Genomic DNA, 22,713 nt, shown 5'->3' on the forward strand with positions numbered 1-22,713 from the left:
ATCGCTGGAAAGTGAGAAAAAAAGGCCTCAACATTTAGAGCATAATATTTTGGCTTTTTAAAATACAAGACCATACATACTCCTATCTTGGAGCCTTAGAACTTACTAGAAGCACTCTGCGTCAATTACATCAAAGGACTGAAAAATAGATTCACATAAAATCTTGTGTACAAGTGATTAGAGCAACTTTATTCACAAATGTACCACTCAGATTTGTCAGTGTCCTTCAGTAGGCATCTGAATAAAACAACTGTGGCACATGCTGACAGAGATGCAATTCATCAGTGAAAATGTGCCTGGTTAAGCAATGAGAACACATCTGTCTTAGTTACTTTTCTATTGCTGTACAGATGTCAGGACCAAAGCCACTTACAGAAGATATAACATATTGAGACCTACTGTCACAGGGTTAGTTGGAGTTCATGACCATCATGGTGGGGAGCATGACAGCAGGGGTTGCAGGCATGGCACAGTCAAAGCAGCTAAGTGTTTATATCTGATTCACAGAAGATAAACACGTAACTTGGAAAGGCATGGGTTGTTTGAAGCCTCAAATCCTCAAAGTCCACCCCTCCAACAAGGTCACACCCCCAATCCTTCCTAAATAATTACTGCAGACCATGTATTCCTATGGCGTCATTCTCATTCAAGCTATTACACAGTCTGATGAATGTCTATATTTCAGGAATTCAGCAATGTCACATTTTGGGAAAGAATAACAAAGAAAAAGTAAGCACAGAGTACTACCACAATGGGACCAGGACTTCGGAAGTGAAGGATGAACAGACAGAACAAGGCAGGATAAAAGGCGCTTTTTATTTTGGGGTGGGTGGCAGTGAGATTTTTTATATTGGAGAAACTTATTGTATTTATACAATGCCAAGAATGAGTCTTAATAAGGATCAAGAACTTTAAGTGATGATGGTATGTCATCGGGAGTTTCACTGAATGCAAACCTCATCCTTCTTTAGCAAGTGATTGTGTTAATGAGAAGAAATAACTGTATGTGGGGCAAATGTTAAATGGAAAGTACCATTTAATGTTTTCTATGAGTCCAAATGTGCTTTAAACATTAAGGACATCTGATTATTTTTAGGAGATCTAGTAACAGCATTTGTCATTTGTGAAATTTTTGTTGCCAAGAAAGACAGGTTTATAATTTTGTCTGACATACTGAGATAATGTGGCCATTAGAATTTATGGCCATCAGAGTGAAGAGAGTGGAAGCTGACAAGCAGGCATGGCACAAGAGTAGTACCTGAGAGTTCATATCCTGATCCACAAGTTCAGCGCAGAGGAAAAGCTAGATGGAAGTGGCATGGGCTTATTATGGAAATACTCATATAGCATAGATATTTTTCAGTTGGTGAATATTCACAATGTGTGAGAAACCATGATAAATTCTGTACCTTTTAAATTCCTGAAAGTGTGCAAACAGGTAAGATCTAGGATATATCGATTGACCTGCTATAACTAGATGACTGTCCTCTGTAATACACATATTAAGAAATAAATAAAAAGAGCTTTAAATACATCTTTAAATATAGGCAGCAAGAAGGAGGTAAATTTGTATTGTGTAGTGATTTTCACTGAGATAAGACCTTCTATCTTGGAAGGACATAAAATATCCCATAATGCTGGCAAGCTCCTTAATCACTAGGAAAAAATAACTCATACGTTTTAAGAAAGCAAAAAAAAAAAAAAAAAAAAAGATTTAAGAAAACTACAAAATTGACCAGATTTACTAGAATCTGCCCTCTCCAGGACTATAGAATCTGAAAGGAGGACTAATAGACATTTTCAGACAAGCTGAGGTGCCTAGAAGTGGCTCAAATCAGACCAGCCATCCGTAAGAGGCAGGGGGAGGCAGGTTACAAGGAAGAGCCTCAAAACACCTGACTTGAATGAGAGAGATACATTTCAACCTGCTGAGCTGTCTACAGGTTGTACAATGAGCCCCAGTTCCCTGACTTTTGTAAGCTGTCAAACAGGTTGAGTGTTGGTTTGGGAATGTAGTTGGCTGAGTGAGTTCTGCTCCTCTAAGTAACAACTCATTATTAGAAAGAAACCTGAAAAACACCTCACTGGTTCAGAGCTGAACTTTAGTAGTATTTTTACTTTGGTCTGTGATTGGTTCACTATCTGGGATGAACAGACATTTGTTAATTTCTCCCCCGGAAGAGTATCACATATAGTTAGCGCTGACATAAAAAATAAATAAATTTTGGCCACTAATTTCTGAATATCAGTTTGACTTCTAAATAATTGCTGTCTGGATTTTATGATAATTAATATTTAACAATAAATTAACAATAATTGATAATCAAAATCAATAATATTTACTCTAAGAACAGTAATTTATTAACTTTAAATTTTCTAAGAAAATTCCATGTTATAAAATTTACCCATGATAGTTTTCATTACAAAATAGCTGTACAATATGATGCTTTCAAATAGCCCAAAAGATGATGTCATCTAATCTGACAATGCATGAGACAAGCATATCACTGAAATCAAAGGGCAATGGCTTGTGTAGGAACTTTCTAAAGATCTTAGCACTTTTCTTCTTTTTGTTGTTATACACATTTTCATCTTCTATTTTACAGCTCATATAAAATGTACTATTTGACAATTTCATGTGTGTGTATAGTGCCTTCTCACTCTCACATCACTCTCTCTTATGTCTTTTCACCAGCACTCCTCCCCTTGACTTGAAGTTCCTCTCCTACGCTCATTTCTTTTTGTTTTGGTTCACAATGCTCAACCTCCTTAGTCATCAGGGAAATGCAAATCAAAACAACTCTGAGATTCCATCTTACACCCATCAGAATGGCTAAGATCAAAAATTCAAGCGACACCACATGCTGGCACGGATGTGGGGAGAGAGGAACACTCCTTCATTGATGGCGGGAATGCAAACTAGTACAGCCACTTTGGAAATCTATCTGGTGCTATCTCAGAAAAATGGGAATAGGGCTTCCTCAAGACCCAGCTATTCCACTCCTTGGAATATACCCAGAAGATGCTCCAGCACACAACAAGAAAATTTGTTCAACCATGTTGGTAGCAGCCTTATTCATAATACCCAGAACATGGAAACAGCCTAAGTGTCCATCAGTAGAAGAATGGATAAAGAAACTGTGGTACGTATACACTATGGAATACTATTCAGCTATTAAAAACAAGGAATTCCCGAAATTTGTGGATAAATGGATTGAGCTAGAAATGATCATAATGAGTGAGTTAACCCAGAAGCAGAAAGAGTCAAATGGTATATACTCACTTATATCTGCATACTAGCCCAAGGGGCATGTCCCATGAAAGCCTTCACTTACCAGGAAACTGAGACAGAGGGGATGACATCCTATTGGGACTCTAGATGAGAGAAGCATGGGAGAAAGGCAAAGTAGAAGGACCCAGAGGGTCCTAGAAGCCTACAAGTAGAACATTATGATAGGCAGATTTGGGCACAGGGGTCCCGCTCAAACTAAGGCACCAGCCAAGGACAATACAGACGGTAAACCTTAAGCCCCTACCCAGATCTAGCCAATGGACAGAACATTCTCCACAGTAGAGTGGAGAGTGGGATATTACTTTCTCACATACTCTGGTGTCTCACATTTGACCATGTCCCCTGGAGGGGGAGACCTGGTGGCACTCAGAGGAAGGACAGCAGGTTACCAAGAAGAGACTTGATACCCTATGAGCATATACCGGGGGAGGTAATCCCCCTCAGGAACAGTCATAGGGGAGGGGAATAAGGGGAAAATGGGAGGGAGGGAAGAATGGGAGGATACAAGGGATGGGATAACCATTGAGATGTAACAAGAATAAATTAATAAAGGAGAAAAAAATAAAAAAAATAAAAAAATAAAAAAAGAGAAGTAAACTAAGAGAAAAAACACTGTTCTATAAAATAGCTTAATAAGATAAGAATTGAGTTGTAATCTGAATAAATATAATAATAATAATAATAATAATAATAATAATAATAATAATAATAATAAAAGTAAGATAAAAACCCAGGTATTTTTCTTTAAAAATTTTAAAAGTTTACAAAATTGGCCTCATGGTAATAAAAAGGGGGGGGGGTGAAAGAAAGCTGGAAGCAACATCACTCACTTCACTTAGCATTTCAGTGACATCTCCAAGCAGAAGAAGGCAACACCAGGTGATATCTGGAAGTACAACTACACAGAGAACAGTGTACACAATTAGAACATTATGAAACCGACATCCCAGTTGGCCCCTCTCTCTCAGGTGCCTTTGCATTGCCTTCCTCCAAAGACTAGAATTCTGAGTTCCTCAGGAGTGCATTAAGGACATAGGAAACTAAAAGAATAATTTTTCTCTGCTGCATGAATGGAATTTCTTAGCTTAAGATACCAATAAGGGTGTCACTGTTATGATGAATACCAACCTGGTTGTTTTGTTCCAATAAACCCAATTAGTACACACACACACACACACACACACACACACACACACACACACACACAATACTTTTAACATTTGTTTTTGGACCTAGATTGACATAAACAAGTATAATTTTTCTATATATCTTACATTCATTTGTTGACAGATAACTAAGCTGATTCTTTCCTGGCTATTGTGAACTTGGCAATAGTGAATGTGGATGTTCAAGTATATCTATCACAGAACATTTTGTTCTTTGGACATATACTCGGGAGTAGTATAACTGGGACTTAAGGTCAGTTAGTCTTTAGCTTTTGGGGAACTTGTAAACTAATTTGCCTGGTGGCCTCATTAATTTACATCCCACCAATTGAAACAAAGTCTCCTCTTTCCTGTATTCCCCTAAGAATTTATTATTCAATTTTATGAGAATAACTACTCTGACTGGAATAAAATAACATCTGAAATTCATTTTAATTAGCATTTCTCTGATGACTAATAATGTTGAGCACTTTATTAGATATTTGAATTTCTTCTTTTGAGAATTTTCTATTCAGAGTCAAGGCTTGTTTTAATTGGACTGTTTACTTTTTTGATGTTTGGATTATTTTATTTTTATATATTACAGATATTAATTTCCCATTGGATATACAGCTACCAAAATTATTTTTATTTCCTTCTGCAGGACTGACACTTCACAGATTTCTTCCATGTATAGAAATTTTTAAATTTCATAAATTTTTATTGTCCTTTGTGCCTTATCCAAGAATGATTAGAGTTGTTTTTGGAAAAATCCTTACCAGTATCTTATATTTCAGAACCTTCCTTATTTTTTTTTCCTCTGGATGTTCAGAGTTTTGAGTTTTATACAAAATCTTTAATACTTTTGGGGGTAGGCTTTTTTGAAAGATAAGGGTTTATTTTCACCTTCTATATGTAGATATCAAATTTTTTCTATGCTGTGTTTTCTCAAAGTGTATTTTTTTGTATCATTTTTAAAAATGGTGAATGAGGATATACATATAGCCTTGAATCCGGTCCCCTGTGTTCTATTATATTGACCTATGTGTGTTTGTGCTGGTATCATAATGCTTTTATCAATATATTTCTGAAATGTTGTTTGAAATCAGATATGGTAATACTTGCAACGTTCCTGTTCAGCCCCATTTGTATGCTTTGGCTATCTAATTTCCCCCTTTTTTCTTTCATATCATTATTGTAACTTTCATCTCCTGACTTCTTCCTTTCTTATTTATATCACTTTTCTTTCTTCTGTTATGCCTCTGACTAAGATATCAAATACTGGATTGAAGAACAGAGGAAATTAAGGACAGCCTTTTCTTTTTCCTGATCCTGATGTGGCCACTCCACGTTTTTTCCATTAATCATGATGTTAGCTATAGGTTCATCATATACAGCCTTTATTAAGTTAAAGTTCATTCCCACTATTCTTAATCACTCAAATTTGATTTTGTTGTTGTTGTTTTCTATGAACAGATGTTTCCTAAGAAGAGATGTTTTCTACGTCTAGTGATATAATCGTGCTTCTCATGTAATTAATTTATGTATTGTTTTATATATGCTGAACTGAATCTCTGGAATGAAGCCAGGTGTTCACAACAAATAGCTTTTTAAATGTGTTTTGAATTCAGTATGTACCCTTTTTATTTTTAAATTTTTGAGTTATATTCCTTTTTTTTTACATATATGTTTATATTATTATACATAAAAATAAGCTATGCACAGCAGGTAGAACCACAAACCATCGAAATTATATAATGTTACATCCATAATGATTTGGCTATTTGTATTTGGTAGACTTGAAGAAAACATCTTTTCCAACTTTGAGCATAATATTCTGAAAGTTTTATATCTACGACCATTGAGGAAATTAGCCTATCATTTTGTTGTTTCATTTTGTTGTTACCTGATTTTGTTATCAATAAAATAGTTGTTTCATGAGGTTTTAAATTGTTCTTTTGTTGTGTATTTTAAGGAAAAGTTTGAGAAACATTAGTTTTGGCTCCATTAAAGGTTAGTAGAAGTTTTGATAAATTCAACTGGATCAGGTAATTTCTTAATAAGAAGATTATTTTATTACTACTTTAATATTTCTTTGTAAATGTCTACTTAAATTATTTGTCGATCTATCTAAGTTGTAAGGTTAACAAAAACTATGCATCAAGAAATTGATAAATTTTTTCTCTATATTCTGGTTTTTTTGAAGATTGGTTTTAAAGGAATGACCATGTAAATTTCTGAATATCAATTATTTTTGGAATATCTCCATATTCACATGTAATATGATAAAGTCAGCTTCTCTCTCTCTCTCTCTGTCTCTCTCTCTCTCTCTCTCTCTCTCTCTCTCTCTCTCTCTCTTTCTATTGCAGTTGTCTAATTTGCTTAAGAGTTTACCAAACCTCTTTTTCTTTACAATGAACCAGCTCTTTATTTTGTTCATTCTTTTGTTATTTTCCATTTTTGTCTAGTTTGTTTTAAATCTATTTCACTGATTTCTGTCTCAAGCTTATTTGTGTCCATCTACTCCTTCAGATTTCAGTATGATCTTGTTTTTTCCCAATGCTTTAACATGCATCATTAAAATATTATTTTGAGATCTCTGCGTTTTTTAAAAATAGGCATTTGGAGGCTCCAGAACTGTCTTTTAGTCTACCACCCTCATATTCTATAGGTTTTGAAATTTTATTTTTTCTCAATTCTTTAAATGATATTATTTCTGTTGTGATTTCTTCAATTCTTTATGTAGTGGTTCCTCACAAAGAAGGTAACTAATCTACCTCAAGATCCAACTATGCCTAACTCTTGGGAATATAGTCAAATGAAGCCCTTTCCTACCACAGGAACGCTTGCTCAATTATGTTTATGGCTGCTCAATTCATAATATTCTAGTCAGAAACTACAAACAACCAAGATGCCCCTTAATGGAAAAATGGAGAAAAATGTGTAATATTTACAAAATATAATATTACTCTGCTGTTTAAAAAAGGCATCAAAAATTTTTCAGGCTAATAAATATAACTAGAAAAAAATCACCCCAAGTGAGGTAACCCTAAAAATGAAAGACAAATATGGTATGAATTTGATTATATCTGGATATTAGCCATTGAATCAAGGATAGAAGATTTGAAAGCCATAGACCCAGAGAGGTTAAGCGTAGAGGAAGAGACTCATGACTCTTTCTGGGAGGGTGGCCTAGAATAGATTTTATGGTCAATGTGGAGCTGTGGTTGTGGGATGACAAAAGAACAGGATTACAAGGAAGAAAACGGAGGGGGTTGATTGAGGGAAGGAATAAGGGAAGAGAAGAATCAAAGGGCATTTGAGAGCTTACGTAGAAACCTAGTACAGTGCAAGCCCCCTATAATATATGAAGGCAATCCTAATGAAGTCTGCTAAAAATAAATGAGATGAGACCTCAACTAGACATCTCTTGCTACTAAATGTACTTACAGTAATGAGACTGTATCACCCAACTGACTTGTTGGCCAAAAATATCACATGGAAATACCCAAAGAACCCAAGATCTAGCTAAGACAATAGGTTGCTCTCCATAAATTAACAGCAAGTCCCCATTGTTGAAGACAACACCCACACAACTTTTTGAACACGGACAGGTTGAACTGGTACCTAAGTCAAACCTTAACCCCCATGTTAGAGTCTGGCACAGAAAGTTCTTCTGCAGGATACTGAAATAGAAATATAAGCTCCAATCCAACCATAAAACCTTTGATCTTCAATCTACTTTACTTGCAAAATATGCTAGAGAATATTGAGCAAAGCTTGCATGAGTATTATTATATAATATATATATATATATTATTATTATTATAAACTCATAGATGAGTGACTTATTTAGCCATCATCAGAGAAGCTTCTTCCTACAGCCGATGGGAACAAAAACAGAGAAACATAGACAGACATTACAGACACAGACTCATTTACGCACTCACATGAACACATTCACATACACTTATTTATATTAATACACACACACACATGAAGAGACAGAGAAAGAGAAACAAACAACTCTAAATGAGACTTCCTCATCAAATCTTTGACCTCAGAGCTCAGAAAGCCCCACAAAAGATGAGGCAGAAAAGTTTTGGAAATTGAGAGATTAGATAACACAAGGAGAATAAGATCCCCTAAAGCAATTGAGTAAAGCTCATATGAATTCACATAGACTGAAGCAGCAATCATAAAGCCTACACTACACTGTACCAATTTCTCTACATATATACTATAGCTTTTTGTTTAGTACTTTTATGAGATTGTTAAATGTGTGAACAAATGGATCTCAATTGCTTCTTCCTTCTTTGGGGGCTCTTTAATTTTTCACTTAGGTTGGCTTGTCTAACCTCTATATGATTTTTAAATTTTATTGTATTATATTTTGTTATATTTAAAATATATATGATGGGGTTGAAGATCATATAGTTTAGTTTTACAATTAAGCTTAGTTGTTTAGGGATCAAGATGTTTTTAGGTCTAGATAGATGTTTTCAGTGGATAATGATGAGATGTGATAGATATTGAATTACTATCAGAATTTTAGACACACCAAGATAGGAAACATGTCTTCTTCAAGGCTGCCAAATAAAAATAGCCAAAACCCTATAAATGTAACATTTATATAATTCCTGATTGTTTCATGGTTTTTATTCCTGTAGGTGGTTTATTGCATATATGTGTATATGTGTAATCATATAAATGTATATGTAAAAAATAAAAACATTAATAAAATTTTTAAAAAATATATTATATATGATTTATACAAGATGAAACCTCATAATACAGGCAGAGCTCAATGGACCCACAGGAGGACTTATCAATGAAAAGAATGTGGCCAACACGAAGTTGGGACAGAGATGGGATGGGAAGACTAAGCAAAACACATGAGGACTAATGATGTATAGACAGAATCCAAATGTGTTCAAGAATATTAGAGTTCTCAAATTCGATATATTATCAATCGTTTTGTAACTAATTTTGATAGCTCTCCAAATCTACAAGGAAACTATACTATAGAATGGTACTTTGGAAAACATTTGAAGAAAAACTAAAAATAAAAGTGGAAAGGAATGAACGACTTACCCTTTACTCATTGCTCTCCAGAAGAAAGAAGCAAATTATAAATGTTTGAATACCTCCACTACACAGAAGTCCACAAAGCATTTCTAGACAATGATCATCATTACTGCAACAAATTTCCATCCATCCAGACCCTGAGTTTCCCTAATTGAGCTAATTCAAGTCAACAAAAAGTGTAAATAAACTTCCTGATTCTGCACTAAAGCATTTTGGGTATAAAATGTGTGGGAAGGCTTGGAACATAAATGTTCAGTTACCATAAGACAATGGACACTTCTAAATGTTATGCTAAAATATTTAGTTTTACATTAAACTTCTCTAATTATGGTCTTTTTCAATTTACTAAATGATATTCTAGTAATACACAACCAAGAATATATTAATATCATTAAGATAGCATCTATAGCCAGGAGTGGTGGTGCACACCTTGAATCCCAGCACTCGGGAGGCAGAGGCAGGCAGATCACTGTGAATTTAAGGCCAGCCTGGTCTACAAAGTGATTCTGGGACAACTAAAGATACACCGAGAAACCCTGTCTCTGGAAAAAAACAAAAAATAAAATAGCAAGTGAATAAGTGAAAGCAAGTTATAGTTGCACGGAACAAATCATGATACCGAAATCAGATGGTGACTTTCTACCAATCTAAGCCAGAGCAGCACAAGCTGCAGGACTGTGTGGAAGGGTCTATTCAGGTAATTTAATAAGATAAATTTATTTATTTCTGGCACTCAGCTTCATTTTCTGTTGTAAAAGCAGTGACCTGGTTTATGAGTTCCCCATGAGAGAATTAATTTGTACAATGTATTAGCTAATTTGGAGTCAGGTTTCAATGTGTTCCATCAAATAAATATTGTTCTCTCACTATATACACACATTAAGGTAGATTATATTTTACATATATTTCTGTATATTTGCTTGTAATTTAGGTTTTGTCTATTTCCAATATTAGAAGCACATCTATCATCTTTAAATTTCCCTTTCTCTGTAAATTAATAACAGCAGACAAATAAAACAGCTGTCTGTTTCATTTTATCAATATAAAGCAAGTGCTTCTTTCGCAAATTGACTGGAAAAAATAATATTTATTTCCCACAGCATGAAAGTGACAAAATACAAGGATGACTTACATGAGTACAGCTCCCCACAGAAGAGCGAAAAACACAGGGAACATCCTGCAGTAGGTTTACTCACCTACAACCACACAGGGACCAATTACACAGATCGAGGTGGGCTTGACAGAATCCAGAATGAGTTCGGGATTCCTAAGAGAGAAGTGAAAATTAGATCAATACAGTTCAAGCATAAATGAAAGCAGAGGTAATTAATACTGTAGGTGAACCAATAAATTAGGCAATTGTGTTAAGGAAATGAAGTAGGACTTTTGCTGCCCTAAGATTTCCTCTATAATCAACAGGAAAACCTGAGTCCACTTTGTAATCTTTTCCATAAACAGCATTTCTTCAGTGTGCTAAGAGGTCTACTAGGTAGATACATGTGATAATGATAAAAATTAACTTCTTAAATATATTAAAATGTATGAATTACATTAAAATGTAAAAGAAAATCCAAAATTTCAAGATATAATAGGTGATTGTGTTCCAGAAACATGTGTATATGTCTTAACAAAACTTTCAATTGAGAATATATTGATAGATTAGGCTTTGTAGCTCATATATGTAACTGCAGTACTCAGAGAGCTGAGGCAAAAGAATTTCTGAAAACTTCAAAGCCAACCTGGGCTATGCTCTGAGCTACTGAGGAGTTCTAGGCCACACTGAGCTAAATATGGGACTCTCTCAAAAATGTACATAACAACTGAATAAAGGATTAAAATATAAATTAGTAAGGTGTTAGAACACATTTTCAAACTTGGCATGAACTTATATCCATGGGGATATTAAACTTTTATTGATTTGGTTTTTTTACATGTCTATCATTAACTACAAATATAAGGGTCAATAGAAAATTCTTGTGTCTTAACTTTGTGATACTACCCTCACCTCACCATGTCACATGTCACAAACAATCAAGTAAAACTATACATCTCTTTAATACTTGTAGACTAAATGTTCATATGTGACTATTAAATGAAATATTTTCTTTCCTTTCCTTATGTCATTACAAATTTCTAATATAACTTTTTATGTCAAGAAAAATTATATAGCTAAAACAGTTAAAATAAGAGAATGTCTATTTAAAAACACAGTACATATGTAAATCATATAAAAATTGGAGATGAGTTTTGAATTTCACAGATGTTTCCAGACATATTTGCAAGTACTTTACATTACAATATGCTGCATGAATCTTTTGCTTTTTTCATTGATGTGTAACACATTATACAAATTTTCTAGCTTAAAACAACACCAATTTGTTGTTCATGGTTTCTGTGGGTGGCTGGGTTCTCAGCTCAGGGTTGTACAAGCTGATATCCAAATGTTGGTGATAATGTATTCTAAAGTAGAAGACTGACTGGGCAAGCATCCACATCTCTGCATCCTGGGTTGTTGGCAGAATTTATTTCCTGATTTACCACTGTGTTCATGAAAGCTTGCTTCCTCAAAGCTGGCAGCAGACATAATCTTTACTTCTTTGAGTCTTTGATTAAGTCCTGATACTCTATTACAGGGATCACTTAATCAGAACCATCCAAGATAAACTTCCTTAAGCATATTCACAATACCTCTATGGTATCATATATTGAAACATATTCAGAGGTAAAACTGTTCATAGGGCCAGAACTTTTCCAAGCTTTTGCTACTCTACTGGTCAGATCTATCACTCAATAAACATTTTCTAACCATTTTAAATTCTGTCTCTTCTCACCTGGTGTCACCCACATGCAGGACATTGTCGTCGTCGTCGTCATCATTGTTGTTGTTGTTGTTGCTGTTGTCTTGTTTGGCTATTGGTAAGCTGTTTCCACCTTTTCATGCTTCAGTTCTAGGACTACTCATTTGGTTCTTTTGTGAATGCTTCCTGTGTGCTGGTTTCATTAACATGTACCCCCAAAACTCTTTTCTATTAGCAATTTATATGTTCTCTTTGGTTCCCTGTTCACTGATGGGAACCACTCCATAATAACTTGTTCAGTTTGTAAGAGCTTTCAAGGTTTCTCTTTTACTTAGTTTTCAGTTGCTGTGATAAAGCCATAACCAAAAGCAACTTGGGAAGAAAGGGTTATTTACACTCTGAATAAACTTCTGTAAGTTTTCTTACAGAAAACAGAATAGGAGCCTAGAGGCAGGAAGTGAAGTAGAAATCATGGAAAAACAGTGTTTACTTGTTTGCTTCCTCTGGCTTGCCCAGTGACCACCTGCGCAGGAATGGCACTGCCTACAGTTGGCTGGGCTCTCCAACATCAATCAGTGCAAAAAAAAAAAAAAAATACACCACAGAATCACAGGCTAATGTGATGGAAGCAATTATTAGTTGTGATTCCTGTTTTCCAGACATGTCTAGGTTTGTTTAAGTGGACTAACACTGTGACAGTATCTTTGGTTTTATTATCCTTATTGCTTTATATCTTCTATTATATTTATTTATGTTCTTTATTATATCCATCATTACACAATACCTTCTTTGGAATAAGTTTATTCAAATTTTTATATTTACATAAGTTATCTACTTAAAATGTCTATTTCTTTTTCTTCTAATATCAACAATGTTATGGTTATGTATACAGATAATGTAATATCACCTGGTCTAAATGGTCTACTGACATTTTTTAAGTATACTATTTTATCTCCAAATGTCTAGGTATCTACTTTAAGATTGACTGCTACTTAATTATTTGTGTCTGGAGAGTATATGTTTAATAGTTTCAACTCTGTAAAATATATCTTCTTTATATAATATATCAAATGTGATTGGTCTGTCATGAACATGAAAAGAGTATGCACTTAGTTACTTATGTATCCTAAAATTGTTGATTATGCTCCCTGGAAGACAGTGTGTTCAAGGCTTTTACTTATTGTCAATCACACAATAAACAATATTAATTGTCTAGATTATAACAAAGAATATATTTTCCTATCATCTCTATCAAGTTTTGTGTGATACAGTTTTAATCTGTTGCTTCATGTAGAATTGGAATGGTTATATTTTCCCATGAACTGATTTCACATTATTTGACATTTTTATCCCTGGAAATATATTTCATTCTTATGTCTAATTTACTATATAATTGTCTAACGACTATAAATTTCTTACATTTTGTGTTGGCCTAGAAGTTCCGAACATCAGAGATTACCTGACCAGGCAGACAGAACATTGGTATTATTCCGAATTTCCCTATCCATCAGAGATAGTCTCTAAAGTTATATTTCTGAACAACAACAAGTGTCAGAAATAGCACTGTGGACTATGATGAAGAAATAAAAAGGTGACACTGAACACTTAGACAAAGAACTTATATTGTTGAAGCTGAACTGAAAACCTTTTTCCTGCTGTCCAGCTTTTGTGGCTCCAGAAAACACTATGCAAGCTGCAAAGGTATGAAAGCAATTGAACTGCCCAACCCACTTGAAACACCTATAAACCACAACAATTACTATCACTGCAAGATATGCATAAAAAATGTAATAAATTGCATTCCCATGTAAGTGACAATTAACACCAGTCTAATTGAACTTAAGTCTCATACAATGGGAAAGAACTGATGCCTAGCACTGAATACATAGATAGCTTGCTTAGGCTAGCAAGGTCATGTACCTTAGAAAAGACTGCTTCTGTGACTTTTCTAGACCAAAGTAAATCTTTACTACTGTCGAAATCTTATCTTTATATGCACAGGTATATGTAACTGTAATGCTTCTCATTACAGAAGACTTTCTTTACAACAAATGGAATCCAGCTCAGAAAAATGCAATTGGATATAAGTGAGATATCAAAAGACCATGGAGAGCGCACAACTAACTGATATAGTTGTACCACAGCTCCTGCATCCATAACTCAGGGAGCATTGAAGAAGATGGGACATAAATATACTAGGAGTCAGAATACCAGGAGGTCGGCTGTGAAACTATCTTTCTTAGAAATAGTTGTAAAGACAAAGTCAAAATAGTGGCAAAATCAATAGACTTACTCTTTGTCTCTCCTCCCTGTCTCTCCTTCTGTCTCTGTCTCTTTGTCTCTCTGTGTGTGTGTCTCTACTCAACAGTGGAGAATGTCCTGTCCATCGGCTAGTCCGGGTAAGGGTTCAAGGTTTACTGCCTATTTTTTCCTTGGCTGTTGCCATAGTTTGCGGAGGACCCCAGGGCCCAGACTCACCTCTCTGAATCTCTCTCTCTCTCTCTCTCTCTCTCTCTCTCTCTCTCTCTCTCTCTCTCTCTCTCTGTGTGTGTGTGTGTGTGTGTGTGTGTGTGTGTGTGTGTGTGTGTGTGTGTGTGTGTGTATAAGGAGAATAATCAAAGACAAAGAGGCTATCCACTTGAGAGTTGGGCAGACATGGTGAGAGTTTAAAAGAGCATGTCTAGATTTAAGGGAGAGTGTCTAGAAGGGGTTGTAGAGGAAAGGAAAGAAGGAAAGAGATGTGGTTCTCTTTCAGTTAGAAACATGTTTGTTTACATAATGTCTTATTAAACAAATCTGACCTGAAAAGTTGTGGTATTATAAAAAATATATGTGACAGAACTACTGTCATTTCTGACAAATAAAGTAAACAGCTGTATTTTGCTGACTACGATACTAGCTTCACTTTTTCCTTTTCCCATGAATGAAATTCATTAATGCAATACAAACATGAAATCAGTTCACTTTACTGATAATCACAGTTGAAACAATTCTCAATTTGTTGAACCATCTGAGATCCATTTATTATGGATCTAAATTATAAAGTAATTCACTGCTGATGCTCCCCTGTTGAGACAGCTTAAGATTCTTCATGGTATTCTATATTTGTTTCTTTTTGTTCATACAACAAATTTAACTTGTTGTAATATATGTTCCTATGTCATGCAACTGATTTAATTTTTTAAATTTTTATTTTTTTAAATTAATTTATTCACATTACATCTCAGTTGTTAGCCCATCCCATGTATCTTTCCATTCCTCCCTTCCTCCCACTTCCCCCCTACTCCCCTTCCCTCCCCTATGTCTGTGTCTGAGGGGGACCTCCTCCCCCTGTATATGCTCATCCGATATCAAGTCTCTCCTTGGTGACCTATTATCTTTCCTCTGAGTGCCATCAGGCATCTCCATCCAAGGGACATGTTCAAATATGGGGCACCAGAGTTTGTGTGAAAGTTAGATCTCCTTCTCTACTCAACAGTGGAGAATGTCCTGTCCATCGGCTAGTCCGGGTAGGGGTTCAAGGTTTACTGCCTATTTTTTCCTTGGCTGTTGTCATAGTTTGCAGAGAATCCCAGGGCCCAGACTCACGTGTAGTTTTTCAGGACCCGCTGGATCCTTCTATTTCCTCTTTCTCCCAGGCTTCTCACACCTAAAGTCTCAATAGGATGTCCTCCCCTCTTACCCACTATCCTGGTAGGTACAGTGTTTCATGGGGATGTACACCTTGGACTAGTGTCTCTATATAAGTGAGTATATACCATTTAGCTCTTTTTGCTTCTGTGTGAACTCACTCATTATGACAATTTCTAGTTCAATCCATTTGTCCACAAATTTTGGAAATTCCTTGTTTTTAATAGCTGAGTAGTATTCCATAGTGTAAATGTACCACAGTTTCTTCATCCATTCTTCTATTGAGGGACACGTAGGTTGTTTCCAAGTTCTGGCTATTATGAATAAGGCAGCTATGAACATGGTTGAGCATATGTCCCTTTTGTGTGGTAGTGTATCCTCTGGGTATATTCCAAGGAGTGGAATAGCTGGGTCTTGAGGAAGCCCTATTCCCATTTTTCTGAGAAAGCACCAGATAGCTTTCCAAAGTGGTTGTACTAGTTTGCATTCCCACCAGCAATGCAGGAGTGTTCCTCTTTCTCCACACCCTCGCCAGCATGAGGTGTCAGTTGAGTTATTGATCTTAGCCATTCTGATGGGTGTAAGATGGAATCTCAGTGTCGTTTTGATTTGCATTTCTCTGATGACTAAGGAGGTCGAGCATTTCTTTAAGTGTTTCTCAGCCATTTGCTATTCCTCTGTTGAGAATTCTCTGTTTAGCTCTGCGCCCCATTTCTCTATTGGGTTATTTGGTTTGGTGGTGTTTAATTTCTTGAGTTCTTTATATATTTTGGATATTAGACCTTTGTCAGATGAAGAGTTGGTGAAGATCTTTTCCCAGTCTGTAGACTGTCGCTTTGTTCTCTTGACAGTGTCACCTGCCTTACAGAAGCTTCTCAGCCTCATGAGGTCCCATTTATTAATTGTTGATGTTAAGGCCTGGGCTGTTGGTGTTCTGTTCAGGAAGTTGTCTCCTGTGTCTATGAGTTCCAGACTCTTCCCCACTTTTTCCTCTAACTGGGTTAATGTCTGTGGTTTTAGGTTGAGGTCTTTAATCCACTTGGACTTGAGTTTTGTGCATGGATGCAACTGATTTAAATTAATAATATATATCTATCTTGAAATATGTTTGCATTGACAGTTAATATCCACCTTTGTAAATTCCTTTCTATACAACAAATCAAATATATTATATAAGTATGAAATTTGGGCCACCTTGTCATTTATTATAAGTTCTAATATTTTTCAAATATTTTAATTCATAGATATAGAAACACTGATAGATCCAGCTATACATAATTCTTATCTTCTTGTTTGCTGTTATCACATATTTTGATGATGAATTTTAGACAATTTCATTCTCTTATCCCATCTTTAAGCTACTGACATCCTCCTTTTTTCCTTTTATTGAAAATAAATCTTTCTCAAATAATATATCCTGATTGAAGTTTTTCCTCCTTCTACACCTCTAAGATCATCAATATTTCCTCTTCCATAAAAACATACCCCTTTCTGTCTCTCATCAGAAAGCAATCAGCCTTCTATGGAATGAAATAAAATAGAAAAGACATGTTGGAATTATACAAAAACAGAACAAAAAGATAAGAAATGGAATAAGAAAAGACACAAGGAAAGAGAAACCCACTAGTTCATTTCTTCAGGAATCTTATAAAAACACTAAATTAGAAGCCATAATATATATGTAAAAAACCCATAGAGTAAAGAGAAGAAAACTATATAAATCAATAACAGTTTTTAAAACAAAGAGCACTGACATGACGTTATGAGACAAGGAACCTCCAAAGATGAAGTTGAGTTCATTACCTCTTTGCCATCTACACTTGGACATACAGTCTACCTTTATGAGTAGTTTGTTTCTTTATTAAAACTCCCTTGGAGGAAGCAATTTTTCATTTCAAAATACCAATGCATTGCAGTTAGCCCTGGGCTTACCAGTGGGAGTGTGAGGCTATTTTTTTCATCTCTAGGTACCCATCCGGTGTAGACACATTCAGACCCTGTGCATGTTGCCTCAGTCCTTGTTAGTTCACATATGCACCAATCCTGTTGCTTTAGAGGGCCTTCTTCTTATGGTGTCGTAAGGTCTCTGGCTCTTGAATTATTTCTGCCTCTGCTTCTGAGAGGTTATCTGAGCCCTGAAGGGAGGGATTTGATGGAGGCATCTCATTTATGGCTGGATGGTCTAAGGTCTCTCACTTTCTGCATAAGGTCTGGTTGTTGTAAGTCTCTATACTTGTTCTCATCTGCTACAGGAGACAGATTCTCTAATGGCCATTATCCTTCCCAAGAACCCTGCTGATCCCTGCTTCTATTATAATGTCTTTGATTTTATGGTGCCCACTGGGTTTATCAAGAATTTCTTGCTCAATCATAGATAGAAGCAATTTATCTTATAGTCACTGATAGATTGTAGACTTCATTTGGGAAGATATTCTAGTATATCTAGTATCCACCCAGATTTAGTCATTTTTACCTCTTTTTTTTTCCCCCAAAAAAGAACCATTGATTTTATTTTGATCTAAAGCAATGACAAGGACAGAAGGACAGAGGCATGTTTTTTTCTTTTCATTTTCTGGGGGTTTTGTTGTTGTTGTTGTTGTTTTGTTTGTTTATGGGAGGATGTGTGCATTTCTAAACTGTTATTCTTTTTACAAGTAAATTTTATTTTTAAATTTTGATAATCTGAATTTTCAATTTTCTTTCTTTTGTTATTAGTATAATTTATGTCTAGCTTATATCATAATTCAAAGACTTTCAAACACATGGCAACACACTCTTCCTATATCATATCCTAAATTTTCAATAAAATGAACTTTTACATAGATAAAAATTAAAGAAAAGCTTTCCTCAACAAAATGAAACCTAAAGAAAGTACAATCAGATAATATGAAAAATAAATAAGATGACATTATTGGTTATGGCATTATTCTTATAAATTGGATTGTGTCAATAGAATTTATTTTGCAAATAAGTTTGAAAACCTCTTCTGAGTAAAGACATAAAATTTACTCTTGTGAGATTAAAGCATAGAAACATTGCATTATTTTGTATCTTCCATAGAACAAGAAGAAATGTCAAAGCAAGAACGTTGAATGTTGCTTTGGTAGAAGCTAAAGCTTTACTATGTGCCCTGATCAAGACATCACAATCTAAGCTTTTTTTCAAATCAGAAAAAGAGTGATAAACTACTAGCATTTTAGAGGTTTTAAGGAGTGATCAAAACACATAAAAGAAACTTTAAAAATACTGATATGAAGAAGAGTAATGATTTCTTACTTGTTTCCAAAGAATGAAAATGTACAGGCAAATCCACTAAGTAATACGAAGGCATAACTGCCTTTGACTGACATCACCTTTGTACCAAAGGACATTTTAGAGCCATTTTCAGTGGTAATATATAATTTATTAGATGTTAATACATTAGGGTTTCACACTAGCAACCCTAGAGTAATCTTAAGTAGGGTATGAGAATTAAACAAGATAAGATATGCATCTACCTTTCCACACAAACAGAAGTTATCTGTTTTATAGAAAATTCTAAAGGGAATTAATTAGCACAGTTCCCTCATCACAATCAGTTTGAACACATGTGAGATCAGATAGGAGCATAGACTTGGAAAAAATAATGTTCAAACCTTAAAAGGATATGGAAGAAATAAAAAATGATCTCCACTGAAACAAACCTATAATTGTAATTTAAAGAGATACTTGTAAGTTAAAAACAAGGTCATGTATTTTGGATCTTCTTTGTTGTGGATCAAAGTACGCAAAAGAATTGTGCATTTTTGAAGCTGAGCTTTCTGCTGAAATTCAGATGCCCACAGTATGTTCATTTTCAATTTGACTTAATGATTGTCTTATATATATACTAAGTAATAGATCCAGCCTTGTTGACCCACATATAAATGAGAACACGTAATGTTTGTCTTTCTGTGGTTGAATTATCTCACTCAGCATGTTTTCAAATTCCATGCATTTATATGCACATTCTATAGTTGAATTTTTCTTTACAGATGAAAAAATCCTATTGTGTATAGACACTGAATTTTTATAACTTATTCATCAGTTCATGGGCATCTAGAATATTTCAGTATCCCAGCTATTGTGAATAAAGCTGTAATCAACAAGGATTAGCATGTGACACTTTGGTAGAATATAGTATCTTTTCAATAAATACCCAGAACTGGTATACTGGCTCATAGGGTATGGACATTTCTAATCTTTTGGAAACGTTCCATACTGATTTTCAGTTTATACTCACCAATACTGTTTGAAAGTTTTCCTTTCCCCATATCTTTGCTAATATTTGATATCTAATTTTTTTAATATTAGCTATTCTGAATGAGATAAGATGAAATCTCAAAGAAGTTTTAATTTGTGTTTCCTTTAAGGCTAAATAGCATGAACACTTTCTATTCTTTTCTTTATTTTATAATGTATTCACATTACATCCCATTTGTAATCCCCTCACTCTTATCTTCCTCTTCCCAAGCTCCCTCTCTTTTCTGACCTAATCCCCTCTCCTGAACCTCTGACAGGTGGTGTCCTCTTCCCCGACCATCTGACCGCAGCCTATCAGGCCTCATCTGGATAGCCTGCATATCTTGCCTCTGCTTGCCACCCACTACCAAGGGGCAGTAATCAAATTGCAGGCACCAGAGATCTGGTCAGAGGCAGTGCCCCCATTCTCCCCTCCCCTTCATCATGTGGAGAATGAGCTGTCCACTGGCTACATCTGAACAGGGGATCTAGGTTCTGTTTGCAATGTCCTTGGTTGGTGCACTAATTCGTGCAGGCCCCCTCGGGTTCAGATGCTCCAGCCTTGATAGCTTCCTTGTGGGGCTCCTGCCAATTCCCTTCCTACTTCCTTCAATCCCCCAACCCTTTCATACAACTGGCAGCTCTTTGCCTAGTATCAGGCTACAAGTCCCATTCTCTGGGTGGAGTCTCTCTGAGGACCACTATGTTGGGGTAATAAATATAAATGAGTATATATATATACCATGCATGTCTTTATGAGTCTGGGTTGCCTCACTCAGGATGATCATGTCTACTTCCATCCATTTGCCTGAAAATTTCAAGATTTCCTTGATTTTGTTAGCTGAATAGTATTCCATTGTGTAAATGTACCACAGTTTGTTTTTGCTTTATTCAGTTGATGGTCATCTAGGTTGTTTCCAAATTCTGGCTATTACAAATAAAGCTGCTATGAACATATTTGAGCAAATGTCCTTGTATGGTGGAGCATCATTTGGGTATATGCCTAGGGGTGAAATAGCTGCGTCTGTAAGTAGCACCAGTTGCAATATTCTGAAAAAGCACTAGATTTATTTCCAAATTGGTTGTACAAATTTGCACTCCCACCAGCAGTGGAGGACTGTTCTGTTTTCTCCACATCCCTGTCAGCATGTGCTCTCACTTGAGATTTTTATCTTAGCCATTTTGATTTTTATTTGGATTTCCCTGATGGCTAAGGACATTAAAATTTTCTTTAAGTGTTTTTTAGCCATTGATATTCCTCTATTGAAAAATTCTCTGTTTAGTTTGGTGGTGGTTAATTTATGAGTTCTTTATATATTTTGGATATTAGCCCTTTGTTGGATGTGTGAATATCTTTTCCCAGTCTGTAAGCTGTCATTTTATTCTTTTGACATTGTTCTTTCCCTTGTAGAAGCTTTTCAGAACATGAATATTTTTAAAAATATTTCTTAGTTGTTATCTAAGTTACATTTCTTGTGATGTAATAAAAAAACATGACCAAAGCAGCTTAAAGAAGAACACATTTATTTGGGGCTTACTGTTACGTAGGATTAGAGTACATGATACCAGAGATAGGAGACAGGGTGGTAGCAGACAGGCATCTGGAACTGGAAGCTAAGAATTCACATTTTGAAACAAGTGGACAGAACAGCTACTAACAGAAATGCATGTGGCTTCTGAAACCTCGAAGCATGCCCCCAGAGTCACTTCCCACATCAAGGTCAAGTCTTTTAAGCCTCTCGAAACAGTGTCAACAACTCCAAGCCAAATATTCAACCCTGGGTAGTTGTGGAAGATATCCCATTGAAACAACGACAGCCATTCCTGTTTCTTACGAAAACTGTGATCAGTTTCATAGGTTTTTTTTAAACCTTAAAAAAAATCTTTATTGGTTCTTTGTAAGTTTCACATCATACACTTTAATCCCACTCATCCCCTCCGCTCATAACTGCCCTCTACCATTTCAACTTTCCCCTAACAGAGGAAAAAAAATCTCTTTATGGAACTTGATTATTGGTCTTATTTCTGGGGAGACAAGGGTAAAATGTCTTCCCCTAAGCTTACACTCTGAAATATACTACCTATGATTTCTTCTAGGAGTTTCAGAGGTCTAGATAATAAAATTGAGTTCTTTGATCAGCTTTGGAATTGATTGGTATGCAGTATGAAAAAATAATCAAGTTTCACTATACTACATTTGTCTATCTTCCCCAGCACCATTTAGTAATGGCAGAGTATTTTCTCCAATGTGCACATTGAACATATTTGTGAAAATAAATGATTTTTTAAATCACAAAGGCACATTACATTTTGTAAAAGGACTTTTCTTCAACCATTGAAATGATAATATTTCTGTTCCTGCATATAATTACTTAGTGGCTTGCATTTATTCATTTTTGTATGTTGAACCATCCCTGCATGACTGGAATAAAGCAAACTTTATAATTGTGAATGATCTTTCAGATATGATTTTAAATGCAGTTTAAGAATATTTTATTGA

This window comes from Acomys minous (genome assembly GCF_964271855.1).
Source record: "Acomys minous genome assembly, chromosome: 1".
Classification (NCBI taxonomy): Eukaryota; Metazoa; Chordata; class Mammalia; order Rodentia; family Muridae; genus Acomys; species Acomys minous.